The sequence below is a fragment of the Ranitomeya imitator genome, chromosome 2 (genome assembly GCF_032444005.1).
Source record: "Ranitomeya imitator isolate aRanImi1 chromosome 2, aRanImi1.pri, whole genome shotgun sequence".
NCBI lineage: Eukaryota > Metazoa > Chordata > Amphibia > Anura > Dendrobatidae > Ranitomeya > Ranitomeya imitator.
In genome coordinates this window covers 55,656,640-55,670,059 of record NC_091283.1, presented here as the reverse complement: position 1 = coordinate 55,670,059, position 13,420 = coordinate 55,656,640, and the positions used below count along the sequence as shown (strand labels likewise).

General features: G+C 48.7%; 1 protein-coding gene across 4 annotated transcripts in view; it reads right to left on the bottom strand.

Annotated features, from left to right (window-relative positions):
- The window catches only part of SIPA1L3 (signal induced proliferation associated 1 like 3), a 133,615-nt gene that overhangs the window by 101,486 nt on the left and 18,709 nt on the right, over positions 1-13,420 (bottom strand). For 3 of the 4 annotated variants that reach the window (XM_069746774.1, XM_069746777.1, XM_069746778.1), the window contains exon 2: positions 4,733-4,860. The gene's annotated coding sequence lies outside the window, so the exon portion shown is untranslated. Of the gene's footprint in view, positions 1-4,732; positions 4,861-6,630; positions 6,774-13,420 lie in introns of those variants that run through there. The other variant, XM_069746776.1, reaches the window with a different exon arrangement.

Genomic DNA, 13,420 nt, shown 5'->3' with positions numbered 1-13,420 from the left:
CACACTTTCCATATGAACATTTCTCCTAAGGAACCATTCACACAGTGCCAAAGAAACGTCAAGAGGATTTTTCCGATAAATGCCGCCAATGTATACCAGTGCATGGTGATATTGGCACGCTCCATGAAAGAATATTATACCGACCTAAGGCAGCCTGATGGAGGCCATGCATAGTCTTTCGTCCTACCTCGGGTGTATGAGGGGTCTATGGACACATCTGGAGTACGAGCCAGTAGTATTCCTGGAGTAAAGCATACTTCACCATAAACACAGTTCTGCATAAAGGATGGGCATGCCGAAATTCAACACGTACAATGCTTCTTACCAGAGCACACTGGGGTACAGTTGGAAATTGCCATATTATGGCCAAGTACATGAGCTTTGGGTGACCAACCGTGGGGAAAATAAGTATTTGATACACTGACAATTTTGCACGGTTTCCCACCTACAAAGAATGGAGAGGTCTGTAATTTTTATCGTAGGTACACTTCACCTGTGAGAGACAGAATCTAAGAATAAAAGCCAAAAAAAAAATCACATTGCATGATTTTAACATAATTAATTTGCATTTTATAGCATGAAATAAGTATTTGATCACCGACCAACCAGCAAGAATTCTGTCTCTCACAGACCTGTTAGTTTTTCTTTAAGAATCCCTCCTACTCTGCACTCATTACCTGTATTAATTGCACCTGTGTGAACTCGTTACCTGTATAAAAGACACCTGTCCACACACACAATCACACTCCACCCTCTCCACCATGGCCAAGACCAAAGAGCTGTTAAAAGGACACCAGGTTCAATATTGTAAACCTGCACAAGGCTGGGATAGGCTACAGGACAATAGGCAAGCAGCGTGGTGAGAAGGCGACAACTGTTGGGGCAATTATTAGAAAATGGAAGAACTACAAGATGACTGTCAATCTTCCTTGGTCTGGGGCTCCATGTAAGATCTCGCCTCGTGGGGTAAGGATAATTCTGGGAAAGGTCAGGAATAAGCCCAGAACTACACAGGAGGACCTGGTCAATGACCTGAAGAAAGCTGGGACCACAGTCTCAAACATTACCATTAGTAAAACACTATGGTGTCATGGATTAAAATCCTGCAGGGTACACAAGATGCCCCTGTTCTCGCCAGCACATGTCCAGGCCAGTCTGAAGTTCGCCAATGACCATGTGGATGACCCAGAGGAGGCATGGGAGAAGATCACGTGGTCAGATGAGACCAAAATAGAACTTTTTATTATCAACTCTACTCGCCGTATTTGGAGGAAGAAGAATGAGTACAACCCCAAGAACACCATCCCTAATGTGAGACATGGTGGGGGAAACATCATACTTTGGGGGTGCTTTTCTGCAAAAGGGACAGGACGATGGCACAGTATTGAAGGGAGGATGGATGGGGTCATGTATAGCGAGATTTTAGCCAACAACCTCCTTCCCTCAGTAAGTGCATTGAAGATGGGTCGTGGCTGGGTCTTCCATCATAACAATGACCTGAAACACACAGCCAGGGCAACTAAGGAGTGGCTCCATAAGAAGCATTTCAAGGTCCTGAGGTGGCCTAGACAGTCTCCAGACCTGAACCCCAAGAGAAAAGTTTTGGAGGGAGCTGAAACTCAATGTTGCTCAGTGACAGCCCCAAAACCTGAAAGACCTGGAGAAGATCTGTATGGAGGAGTGGGCCAAAATCCCTGCTGCAGTGTGTGCAGACTTGGTCAAGAACTACAGGAATATATATACAGGTCCTTCTCAAAAAATTAGCATATAGTGTTACATTTCATTATTTACCATAATGTAATGATTACAATTAAACTTTCATATATTATAGATTCATTATCCACCAACTGAAATTTGTCAGGTCTTTTATTGTTTTAATACTGATGATTTTGGCATACAACTCCTGATAACCCAAAAAACCTGTCTCAATAAATTAGCATATTTCACCCATCCAATCAAATAAAAGTGTTTTTTAATAACAAACAAAAAAACCATCAAATAATAATGTTCAGTTATGCACTCAATACTTGGTCGGGAATCCTTTGGCAGAAATGACTGCTTCAATGCGGCGTGGCATGGAGGCAATCAGCCTGTGACACTGCTGAGATGTTATGGAGGCCCAGGATGCTTCAATAGCGGCCTTAAGCTCATCCAGAGTGTTGGGTCTTGCGTCTCTCAACTTTCTCTTCACAATATCCCACAGATTCTCTATGGGGTTCAGGTCAGGAGAGTTGGCAGGCCAATTGAGCACAGTAATACCATGGTCAGTAAACCATTTACCAGTGGTTTTGGCACTGTGAGCAGGTGCCAGGTCGTGCTGAAAAATGAAATCTTCATCTCCATAAAGCATTTCAGCCGATGGAAGCATGAAGTGCTCCAAAATCTCCTGATAGCTAGCTGCATTGACCCTGCCCTTGATGAAACACAGTGGACCAACACCAGCAGCTGACATGGCACCCCACACCATCACTGACTGTGGGTACTTGACACTGGACTTCAGGCATTTTGGCATTTCCTTCTCCCCAGTCTTCCTCCAGACTCTGGCACCTTGATTTCCGAATGACATGCAAAATTTGCTTTCATCAGAAAAAAGTACTTGGGACCACTTAGCAACAGTCCAGTGCTGCTTCTCTGTAGCCCAGGTCAGGCGCCTCTGCCGCTGTTTATGGTTCAAAAGTGGCTTTACCTGGGGAATGCGGCACCTGTAGCCCATTTCCTGCACACGCCTGTGCACGGTGGCTCTGGATGTTTCCACACCAGACTCAGTCCACTGCTTCCTCAGGTTCCCCAAGGTCTGGAATCGGTCCTTCTCCACAATCTTCCTCAGGGTCCGGTCTCCTCTTCTCGTTGTACAGCGTTTTCTGCCACATTGTTTCCTTCCAACAGACTTACCATTGAGGTGCCTTGATACAGCACTCTGGGAACAGCCTATTTGTTGAGAAATTTCTTTCTGGGTCTTACCCTCTTGCTTGAGGGTGTCAATGATGGCCTTCTTGACATCTGTCAGGTCGCTAGTCTTACCCATGATGGGGGTTTTGAGTAATGAACCAGGCAGGGAGTTTATAAAAGCCTCAGGTATCTTTTGCATGTGTTTAGAGTTAATTAGTTGATTCAGAAGATTAGGGTAATAGGTCGTTTACCTTTTCTTGATATGCTAATTTATTGAGACAGGTTTTTTGGGTTATCAGGAGTTGTATGCCAAAATCATCAGTATTAAAACAATAAAAGACCTGACAAATTTCAGTTGGTGGATAATGAATCTATAATATATGAAAGTTTAATTGTAATCATTACATTATGGTAAATAATGAAATTTAACACTATATGCTAATTTTTTGAGAAGGACCTGTAGTAATATTATAGAGGGGTCCTCCGTCAGCAGAATGTAAAATCTCCTCCGCTAATGGTTTTATGCTCGCTCCTCCAAACAGTTACCCAATCACACTAAAAAAAATCCTTTAATCCAAACTGTGGATTATTGAATCCATCTAAATCCGGACCGCCGAGCGTAATGCACGCAGAAAGTTGCTTTATTTGTATTGATTTGACCAAAAGAAATAAAACAGATTATTTTCCTTTGCATATTACAGAAATTGGCTCGTCAGCTGAACCAAAAAAAAAAAAATACTAAAGAGATTTAACAAGTGGAACTGGAAAATGTGACTGTTCTCCATCCCCCGTATTTATTAGGATTTTCTTCAACACGAGAGCTCAGCCTCCTCCAGTGGAAACTGTAATTACTGATTAAAAAACCTGGTGCACGGGCGATTAATGCCCAATGAGAAAAAGCAGCGATTACACAGGTCAAATAGCATGATAATCGCTGATCACTAGACGGGACACGCCGCGGATCCAGCGCAAACGAAAACATATAAAAAGGTTTCAAAATAAAAAAATAAATAAGTGCAGAACTAATTGTGGATTGTTCAGATTACGATCTCGACGTCCATAGAGCAAATACGCTTCAAAACCACCAAAGTCTTCAAAGGTCGCGCTCACCAGGACCATAGACAGAAGGACCATTTGACCACCTTTATTAAAAGGTGCTACGTCCAAAAGACCAGCGCAGCTAATCTATGGCTTAAAGGGTGATACCAGCACGTATAACACATGACCACTTAATCACTGGCCTAACTGCAGCGTGATCATGGATGTACAGCACATGAACTCAGAAGCTGCAGTGCTCATGAAGATGTATGACCCATGACCCCCAAGTCCAGTGATTGACTGCAGAGGTCACAGATGGAAGGCACATGAGCACTGAAGTTAGTGACTGGCTGCAGTGATCACATGGATCTATCACACATGAGCACTTACGCCAGTGATTGGCTGCAGTGGTCAGATGGATGTAGGGAACATGACTGCTGAGACTTAATTGGCTGCAGTAGTCACATGGATGTAGAGCACTAAACCGCCGAGGCCAGTGATTGGCTGCAGTGGTAATGTAGATGAACAAGAGTGCTGAAGATAGTGACTGCCTGGATGTAGAACACATGACCACTGAAGCTAACGATTGGCTGCAGTGGTCACATGGATGTAGAACACATGACCACACTTCCCATCAGGTTAGTGCAGAATACCGTGGGCCATTTTTTTTCTATAAAACTGAACAGCCCCTTTAAAAGTGCACGCTTAGTAACACATTGATTAGGGACATTTTATAGACTCGTTGTAAGCCGTGTGATCACAGCGCGTTTCATCAGACATGATGGGACGCTCCGGCCGTACTCACATTGGGTTTCTTCCATCTCTGGTAAGCGGTCTCAAGCAGCCATCCACGTGCAATCCTCCATGTAATTATTCCCCAGCTCTGATCCAAGGTGCGGAGGGAAGGATAAGGCAACAAAGGGGTTTCTGTATCTATGGGAAAGAAAGAAAGATAGATATTCAGTATAAAGTACAAGGAATTCTGCTGCAAAATCAGAGCACAAATGCACAGAAACGCAATCTGCACCCGAGGAGGAAGGCGTTCATCACAAAGGCAGCCGAGAGCGGCGGCCCACCGCCTGATTTATCATCCAAACGCGCCCGCCTGACAACTGTGCCGCCCGCAGATGCCTTCAGTTTTAGACGAGGCGTACGTCATGGTGCCCCATGCCCCAGTGCTCACATTATGGCGGCGTATGGTGGAAAGGGAGGACGGCAGAGCGGGCGCGTCTGACCAAGGAAACAAATGCGTCTAGAAATGACCGTTATGTCATAGTCCGGGACGACGAAAATACACGACCAGGAGTGTAACCTCAATACAGAGTGAAACTATCAAGTGTATAAATGAGGAAAAGGAATAAATAGAATATTTCTCTGTATAACCCCTTTAAACCCCCAGGACAAAACTGAATGTCATGGGTGAGCACCTGCAGATCTTCCTATGTCATTGGACAGATGATTTTGGAGGAACGGCCAACCGTCCAATGTGAGGCATTTATTGAGGGAAGCAAAGATTGGGCATATCGAGTTTTAACATGCCCCATCCTTTTGTTCTCAGGGAAGACAGGCCGTTGTCTGACGGAATTACAGTCCGTTGGTGTATGGCCAGGTAAAGGATAGTCCGTACATTTTGACGCCCCCCCTTTGAAAAGGTTTAGTTATATCTATGGTTTACAACAGGCATGCTGGGAGTAGTAGTTCTGCACTAGCCACCCAACAATGAATATAATATAGTTTTAAGGACATTAACGCATCATGTGTGCCGCGATATAGTGTGCGACCATATTCTTGTGAAAACCATGCCTCGCCGTGACACAGACAAGGTGAGAGACAGGAAATGTGAGAGGGCTATGCCCCATCAATGTCAGTGGTGGAACAGGATAGCAATCATCGGATGACATATCCCGGGTCAAGACAATCATTCACCTCCAATACGTCCCCCCCTGGCTCTGACGTAGGCGCAGCACCGAGGAGGGGCGGACCGGGAGGTAGACATTACAGAACACATCCTCTCCTGAGCTTTTAATTATTAAATGTGACTGTGTGACCTTTAGCTGCTTTCCCTTTAAAAGAAAAAAAAAATTAATAATGAAATCCTGCATGCACTGCTTTGCGTAACCCATAAAATATTTAAAGGGGGTGTCGCTGTGCTCGGCGGGTGTACATAATTTTCGGCATGACATCATTTTTACGGCGGGCGATATCATTTCGTAGGCTCCACCCCAGCAGCATGCGGATGGACTGAGAAAAGCTGGCACAGCAGCACGCCGTCCCCAAAATGGCTATTAAACGCGGGTGCAGTAGGCGAACGGAAAGCAGCCCCCCAGGGAGTCGCTGCCTGTGCCGCCCCGCACTTAATATATAGTGATGTATATGCATTGCCCTAAGGTGTCTCTAAATTATAGAATAAAATAGCAACAAAAAAAAAAACATTAGTCCAGTATAGAAACATACCTAGAACTGGGGTAACAAGTGCGACCCCTACCCCTCTACTTCAGCTCTGCCTGGGGAGGACGGCACAGCTAGAACAGGTTGCATTATGTGGCGGTATAACATAAATCATTGATGCAGAAGCCCGTACACACCGATGCACACAATTCTAGCCGTATACACGGAGCGGTCTGCTGCAGTATGGAGGAGTAATCCTGCAGCACTAGCCTTCCCACGTACAACAACCCTCGCCGTGCACAATCACACAATCACCTGCTATCTGCAGTCCCCATTTCATAGGATCCGTCCTCTCCCCGGCCAGAGATACACAGTCTGGTGAATGAGAGGAGGAAGCTGAGCCGTGGGCTGCCTAGTAATACTACCATACTCGTCCACTGAATACTAAGTGGGATTACATCCCCCCTCCCATACGCCGGCGCACGGCTCCCATCACCACCAAAGACAATGCTGGAGCAGTCCATGGCTCCGATGGGTCACTGCTGGGCTTACAGAGCACATGGACCCGGCAGCCGATGACAAGGGGTTAAAAGAGAGCGGGAAGTTTAATATCCGGTGCGGAAAGAAAGTGATCCAACGATGGTGCAGGGTTTAAAGAGTTAAACGGTCAGCACTGTGAGCACTGCTACGTCTCAGGACGACATTTGCAATCGCGGGGGGAATGGCGAACAACGTTGCTTTATCCGTATCCCGAAAGTTTCATTTTTAACCAAAAGACCCCATTTCACACCTTAAATAAGGACCCCGACCCCTTTCATCACCAACACGTAGAGATACCTCCAAATAGGAGTCCGCAAAACTCCGTCCAAATCGTGGAAAGGTTCCACTGCCCGTTGGCTGAATGTTAGTCCTCTTGACCGCTCCATACACATGCACGCTCTGCTAAGCCGAGCGTGCACTAGTTCTTAATGTGGATAGGTAAGGACGCTGCCAATAGGGGCTTATCTCCTAAAGAATGAGACATGCCGACGTCCAACATGCCCGATCCTCATAACATGTGCCATCGGGAAAGAGTTTGGATCCCTCCTTACACAGGATAGTGCCAAAATCATCCGGCTTGGCGGACCTGGGTCTGATGTGTACAGAACCCTGCGGCTGGATTACCCGACGAGTTTTGATGCTATTTTATAAGTTGGAGTCAGGAGTGGATACACAGGAAAGGAGACATACAGGTCATTCATCTCCACTCCTGAAAAAGGCAGCAAGTCTAAATCCAGCCCAGCAAAATTCAAGAAAGAAGTTTAAGGGGTATTAAAAAAAGAAAGGTGTTCTCGCTTATCCACCGCAATGGTGATAACTGCTAGTTCAATGTGGGGGGGGTCTGGTCGCTAGGACTCCGACCATCCGTCAGAACGGGCGCTTGTGGGGATGATCGACTGCAGCTCCACCAAGAAAGGGGTTAAAAGTTCCCCTTTCTGGCAATTGGTGGGGGGTCCTAGAGGCTAGACCCCATGATATACAAGTTATCATCGATCCTGTAGATAGGAGACGACATCTATTTACTGAAATAGTCCTTTGGGGGGCTATATTCCCTCTCACTCAAAAGACCGGGGGCTAGACGCAAACTTTAGTTGTAACACATTGTGCAGCCAAAATCGCTTTGTGCCTCTGCTACATCTCTGCAGGCAAATAGGGGTCACATTGCCACCCCTAGGGCTAACAGACAAGCACACTGTAAAAAATCCAACTAACTCCAACTTTTTGTGCTCCGGAGGTCGCGATGCAGCACTATTCACTTGCACTGCGGCATAAAATGATCTTTGGTCGCTCAACCAGTGGTCATGTACCCCCAGCCTAAGGCTACGGTCACATTGTCAGTATTTTACATCAGTTATTTGTAAGCCGAAACCAGGAGAGAAACAATCAGAGGAAAAGTAGAATAGAAACACGTCACCTCTTCTGTATTTATCACCCACTCCTGGGTTTGGCTCACAAATACTGATGTAAAACACTGACCAAATACTGACTGTGGCCTAAATCTTATTTGCTGGGGCCCATGATAAGATACCATGTGTGTCCTCTAGGACTACGACTACTGCAGCACCAACCCCAGCTCCCTGCAGGACGAGGTGACTTCTGGGCATAATAGGACCCCAACTAAGGGCATTACGCCCTTCTTAAATGTCTACGGTGCTATATTGCACCTCTGTAGGTCTTCACATTTTTTAAGGAGGCAAACAGCAACATTTCTGCCCGATTCCATACGTATCGGTGCTTGCACAATTAAGTAGCCACCCAGGTCTATGGCAGTACAACAGATTGCAAGCTTTATGGAAAGCAAGTGTCTTTCTGCCTTCTTCCGGGTGATAACCATGAAAACTGAGCAGCTGGTAGATCAGGATATCATAAACCAGCAGAGAAAGAGCTGAAGCCCACGCACAGGCGGGCACAGAACAATCCCACGCTGCCAGCAAGGTAGAAGCACAGTGCCATGTATGCACAGGAAGCAATGGGGCATGCCAAGTATCGGAGGCCCCTCGCCGCGTTCACCATTCAGGTAGGTTAACTATTAACTAGTCCTTTCCATCACATCACAATCCATGGGATCACGAGAACCCGGGAGCCATCGGGTCCTGATATTCTGCATCATATCAGGTTTTATCTCAGCCATAAGTTATAAGGCAGAAAAGGGTCTGCAGCCCCTGTATGTATCATGGAGACATCCTGGCAGTCAGACCGGAGAAGAACCGCAGCCGGCCAGACGGTAGAAATGTCTGGCCAGCGCCAGGCTCGGGCAATGGAAATATCACTCACCATGGCAGCCACTCACACCAATGGTCGGCCATGTGATACACAGAGTCCCAACAGAACGGACGGTATTTTGTCATGTGACGGCTTTCCAGACATATCCGTCCTATTAAACCACATTCCCACTCACTGGTGGACACAGACAGGAAAGGGCCCAGGTGCAAGAACGATATATGGGCCCTTTGCAGCACAAGAGCTCCTAAAAATGCAAAACTGCACCTTCTTTGGAGGTAGAAATGGACCCCCTTAGCTCTTGGGCCCCTCTGCGGCCGCACAGGCTGCACCAATGATGTGTCCGCCCCTGTTCCCACTGTAACGGCTTTGAAGCATCTTTCCCATACTTCCCCTGGCAGAGCCTCTGTTGCTCCTGCTAAAAATTAATGATCAAATTGATGGCTCTGCAGCAAAAGTTGGCGGCGTGTCTCTATACTGACCAATCAGTGGTGTCGGTGTCACACCCCTATATAAAACGGTAACACCCATTTATACAGAATCGTGCAGGAGGAATAACAGAGGAACAGTGCAACACAGGAGTTGTGAGAACATAGACATCAAGTGTGCCAATTGGGGTTGCAAATAAGAGACATACTGATAGGGAAATTACATTGTGAGCCCCGATGGGGACAGCGATGATGTCTGTAAAGTGCTGCGGAATATGATAACGTTATAGAATCAAAGCATAAATCAAAAATAATATTCACTTAGAGAGACCTGTAGGGACACTGGGCAAGTCCTCATTTATATCCAATTTTAAAAGCATAAGTTAGTGTGAAGCGGACACCACACACAAGCACAGGAAGGTGTGAAGCGGACAACCCACACAAGCACAGGACGGTGTGAAGCGGACAACCCACACAAGCACAGGACGGTGTGAAGAGGACACCACACACAAGCACAGGACGGTGTGAAGCAGACACCACACACAAGCACAGGACGGTATGAAGCGGACACCACACACAAGCACAGGAAGGTGTGAAGCGGACAACCCACACAAGCACAGGACGGTGTGAAGAGGACACCACACACAAGCACAGGACGGTGTGAAGAGGACACCACACACAAGCACAGGACGGTGTGAAGCGGACACCGCAACACAAGCACAGGAAGGTGTGAAGCGGACAACCCACACAAGCACAGGACGGTGTGAAGAGGACACCACACACAAGCACAGGACGGTGTGAAGAGGACACCACACACAAGCACAGGACGGTGTGAAGAGGACACCACACACAAGCACAGGACGGTGTGAAGCGGACACCACACACAAGCACAGGAAGGTGTGAAGCGGACAACCCACACAAGCACAGGACGGTGTGAAGAGGACACCACACACAAGCACAGGACGGTGTGAAGCGGACACCACACACAAGCACAGGACGGTGTGAAGCAGACACCACACACAAGCACAGGACGGTATGAAGCGGACACCACACACAAGCACAGGACGGTGTGAAGCAGACACCACACACAAGCACAGGAAGGTGTGAAGCGGACAACCCACACAAGCACAGGACGGTGTGAAGAGGACACCACACACAAGCACAGGACGGTGTGAAGCGGACACCACACACAAGCACAGGACGGTGTGAAGCAGACACCACACACAAGCACAGGACGGTATGAAGCGGACACCACACACAAGCACAGGACGGTGTGAAGCGGACACCGCAACACAAGCACAGGACGGTGTGAAGCGGACACCGCAACACAAGCACAGGACGGTGTGAAGCGGACACCGCACACAAGCGCAGGACGGTGTGAAGCAGACACCACACACAAACGCAGGACGGTATGAAGCGGACACCACACACAAGCACAGGACGGTGTGAAGCAGACACCACACACAAGCACAGGACGGTGTGAAGCAGACACCACACACAAGCACAGGACGGTGTGAAGCAGACACCACACACAAGCACAGGACGGTGTGAAGAGGACACCACACACAAGCACAGGACGGTGTGAAGAGGACACCACACACAAGCACAGGACGGTGTGAAGAGGACACCACACACAAGCACAGGACGGTGTGAAGAGGACACCACACACAAGCACAGGACGGTGTGAAGAGGACACCACACACAAGCACAGGACGGTGTGAAGAGGACACCACACACAAGCACAGGACGGTATGAAGCGGACACCACACACAAGCACAGGACGGTGTGAAGCGGACACCGCAACACAAGCACAGGACGGTGTGAAGCGGACACCACACACAAGCACAGGACGGTGTGAAGCGGACACCACACACAAGCACAGGACGGTATGAAGCGGACACCACACACAAGCACAGGACGGTGTGAAGCGGACACCGCAACACAAGCACAGGACGGTGTGAAGCGGACACCACACACAAGCACAGGACGGTGTGAAGCGGACACCGCACACAAGCGCAGGACGGTGTGAAGCAGACACCACACACAAGCACAGGACGGTATGAAGCAGACACCACACACAAGCACAGGACGGTGTGAAGCAGACACCACACACAAGCACAGGACGGTGTGAAGCAGACACCACACACAAGCACAGGACGGTGTGAAGCAGACACCACACACAAGCACAGGACGGTATGAAGCGGACACCACACAAGCACAGGACGGTGTGAAGCGGACACCGCAACACAAGCACAGGACGGTGTGAAGCAGACACCACACACAAGCACAGGACGGTATGAAGCGGACACCACACAAGCACAGGACGGTGTGAAGCGGACACCGCAACACAAGCACAGGACAGTGTGAAGCGGACACCGCACACATGCACAGGACGGTGTGAAGCGGACACCGCACATGCACAGGACGGTGTGAAGCGGACACCGCACACATGCACAGGACGGTGTGAAGCGCACTTTGCATGTAGCTGCGTTATTAATAATAGAGTGTAGTGTCTCTATACAAACAATAGATGATGTGGGGTGGGCTTTAGTCCCTCAGAAAGCGAGTGCCCTACATTTCACACAAGAAGGTGGTCAGCAATGTGTGCAAACCCACAGATAAATGACAGCAGTTATCGATTGGCACCATTAAACAGGCAGTTACCTGCGTTCCTTTCTGGATCACACAACAGTCTATCACCTTCTACTACTATCATTTCTTCATGATGCAACTAGACCCATCTGTGTGCCGGGCATAGGGCGAGGGGTGAAAAACCACTTCCCATCTTTCTGTAAGACAGGGATACAAATGTTGGTTCTGTGATGAGCCGATTTGGGGATGATTGGGAAAAGCGGCTGACCTCCTCCGTGATTTATTTATTTTTCTCCAGAAGTCAGAGTCCCCATCACACGTCCACTGCAGTGAGCTGGGTAATCACTAACACTGCAGGTTAATAAATTACTGGGCTGAAACTACTAACCAGAGATAATCGACCAAAGCCATGGTTAACCCAATCTGTGCCAGAAACAGTCCAAATGCAGAATAAAGAACCAGCGACCAACACACACAGGAAACTGCAACTACTGGATCCCTGTGAGACATGCCCAACCCTTTAAATTGGTACCTGGTAACTTCTGCATGGGGAGGTGAGCGATGCCAAAGACATCAAGTCACCACATACCTACAGGAAAATGTGCACGTTCAGCAGCTATTGTACATGAGTTCTATGAATAGGACAAGTGCATGATGCCCACCATCAAGAAAGCGTACCGGGATGGGGCATCGCTCACCTCCAGATGTGGAAGTCAGTGGTGCAAGCTTCGCATAAAGACTTATCCAACACAGACAACCATTGAGCACCATCAATAAGACTCCCTACTCTGATCGCCTCCTTAACCAAAGCAAGTACACCCCCAAAAGCTAGATTAATGGCATCCCATTCACCAAAATATTCCCTACTTTGAACTGAGGAGAGACAAGCACCTAGTCTGTAAATTGTGGCTTTTAGAGAAACCATACTTTCAAAAATGAGCCACGGCACAGAGAGGGGAGAGAGCCCCGGGCGCGCGCAGAGAGGGGAGAGAGCCCCGGGCGCGCGCAGAGAGGGGAGAGAGCCCCGGGCGCGCGCAGAGAGGGGAGAGAGCCCCGGGCGCGCGCAGAGAGGGGAGAGAGCCCCGGGCGCGCGCAGAGAGGGGAGAGAGCCCCGGGCGCGCGCAGAGAGGGGAGAGAGCCCCGGGCGCGCGCAGAGAGGGGAGAGAGCCCCGGGCGCGCGCAGAGAGGGGAGAGAGCCCCGGGCGCGCGCAGAGAGGGGAGAGAGCCCCGGGCGCGCGCAGAGAGGGGAGAGAGCCCCGGGCGCGCGCAGAGAGGGGAGAGAGCCCCGGGCGCGCGCAGAGAGGGGAGAGAGCCCCGGGCGCGCG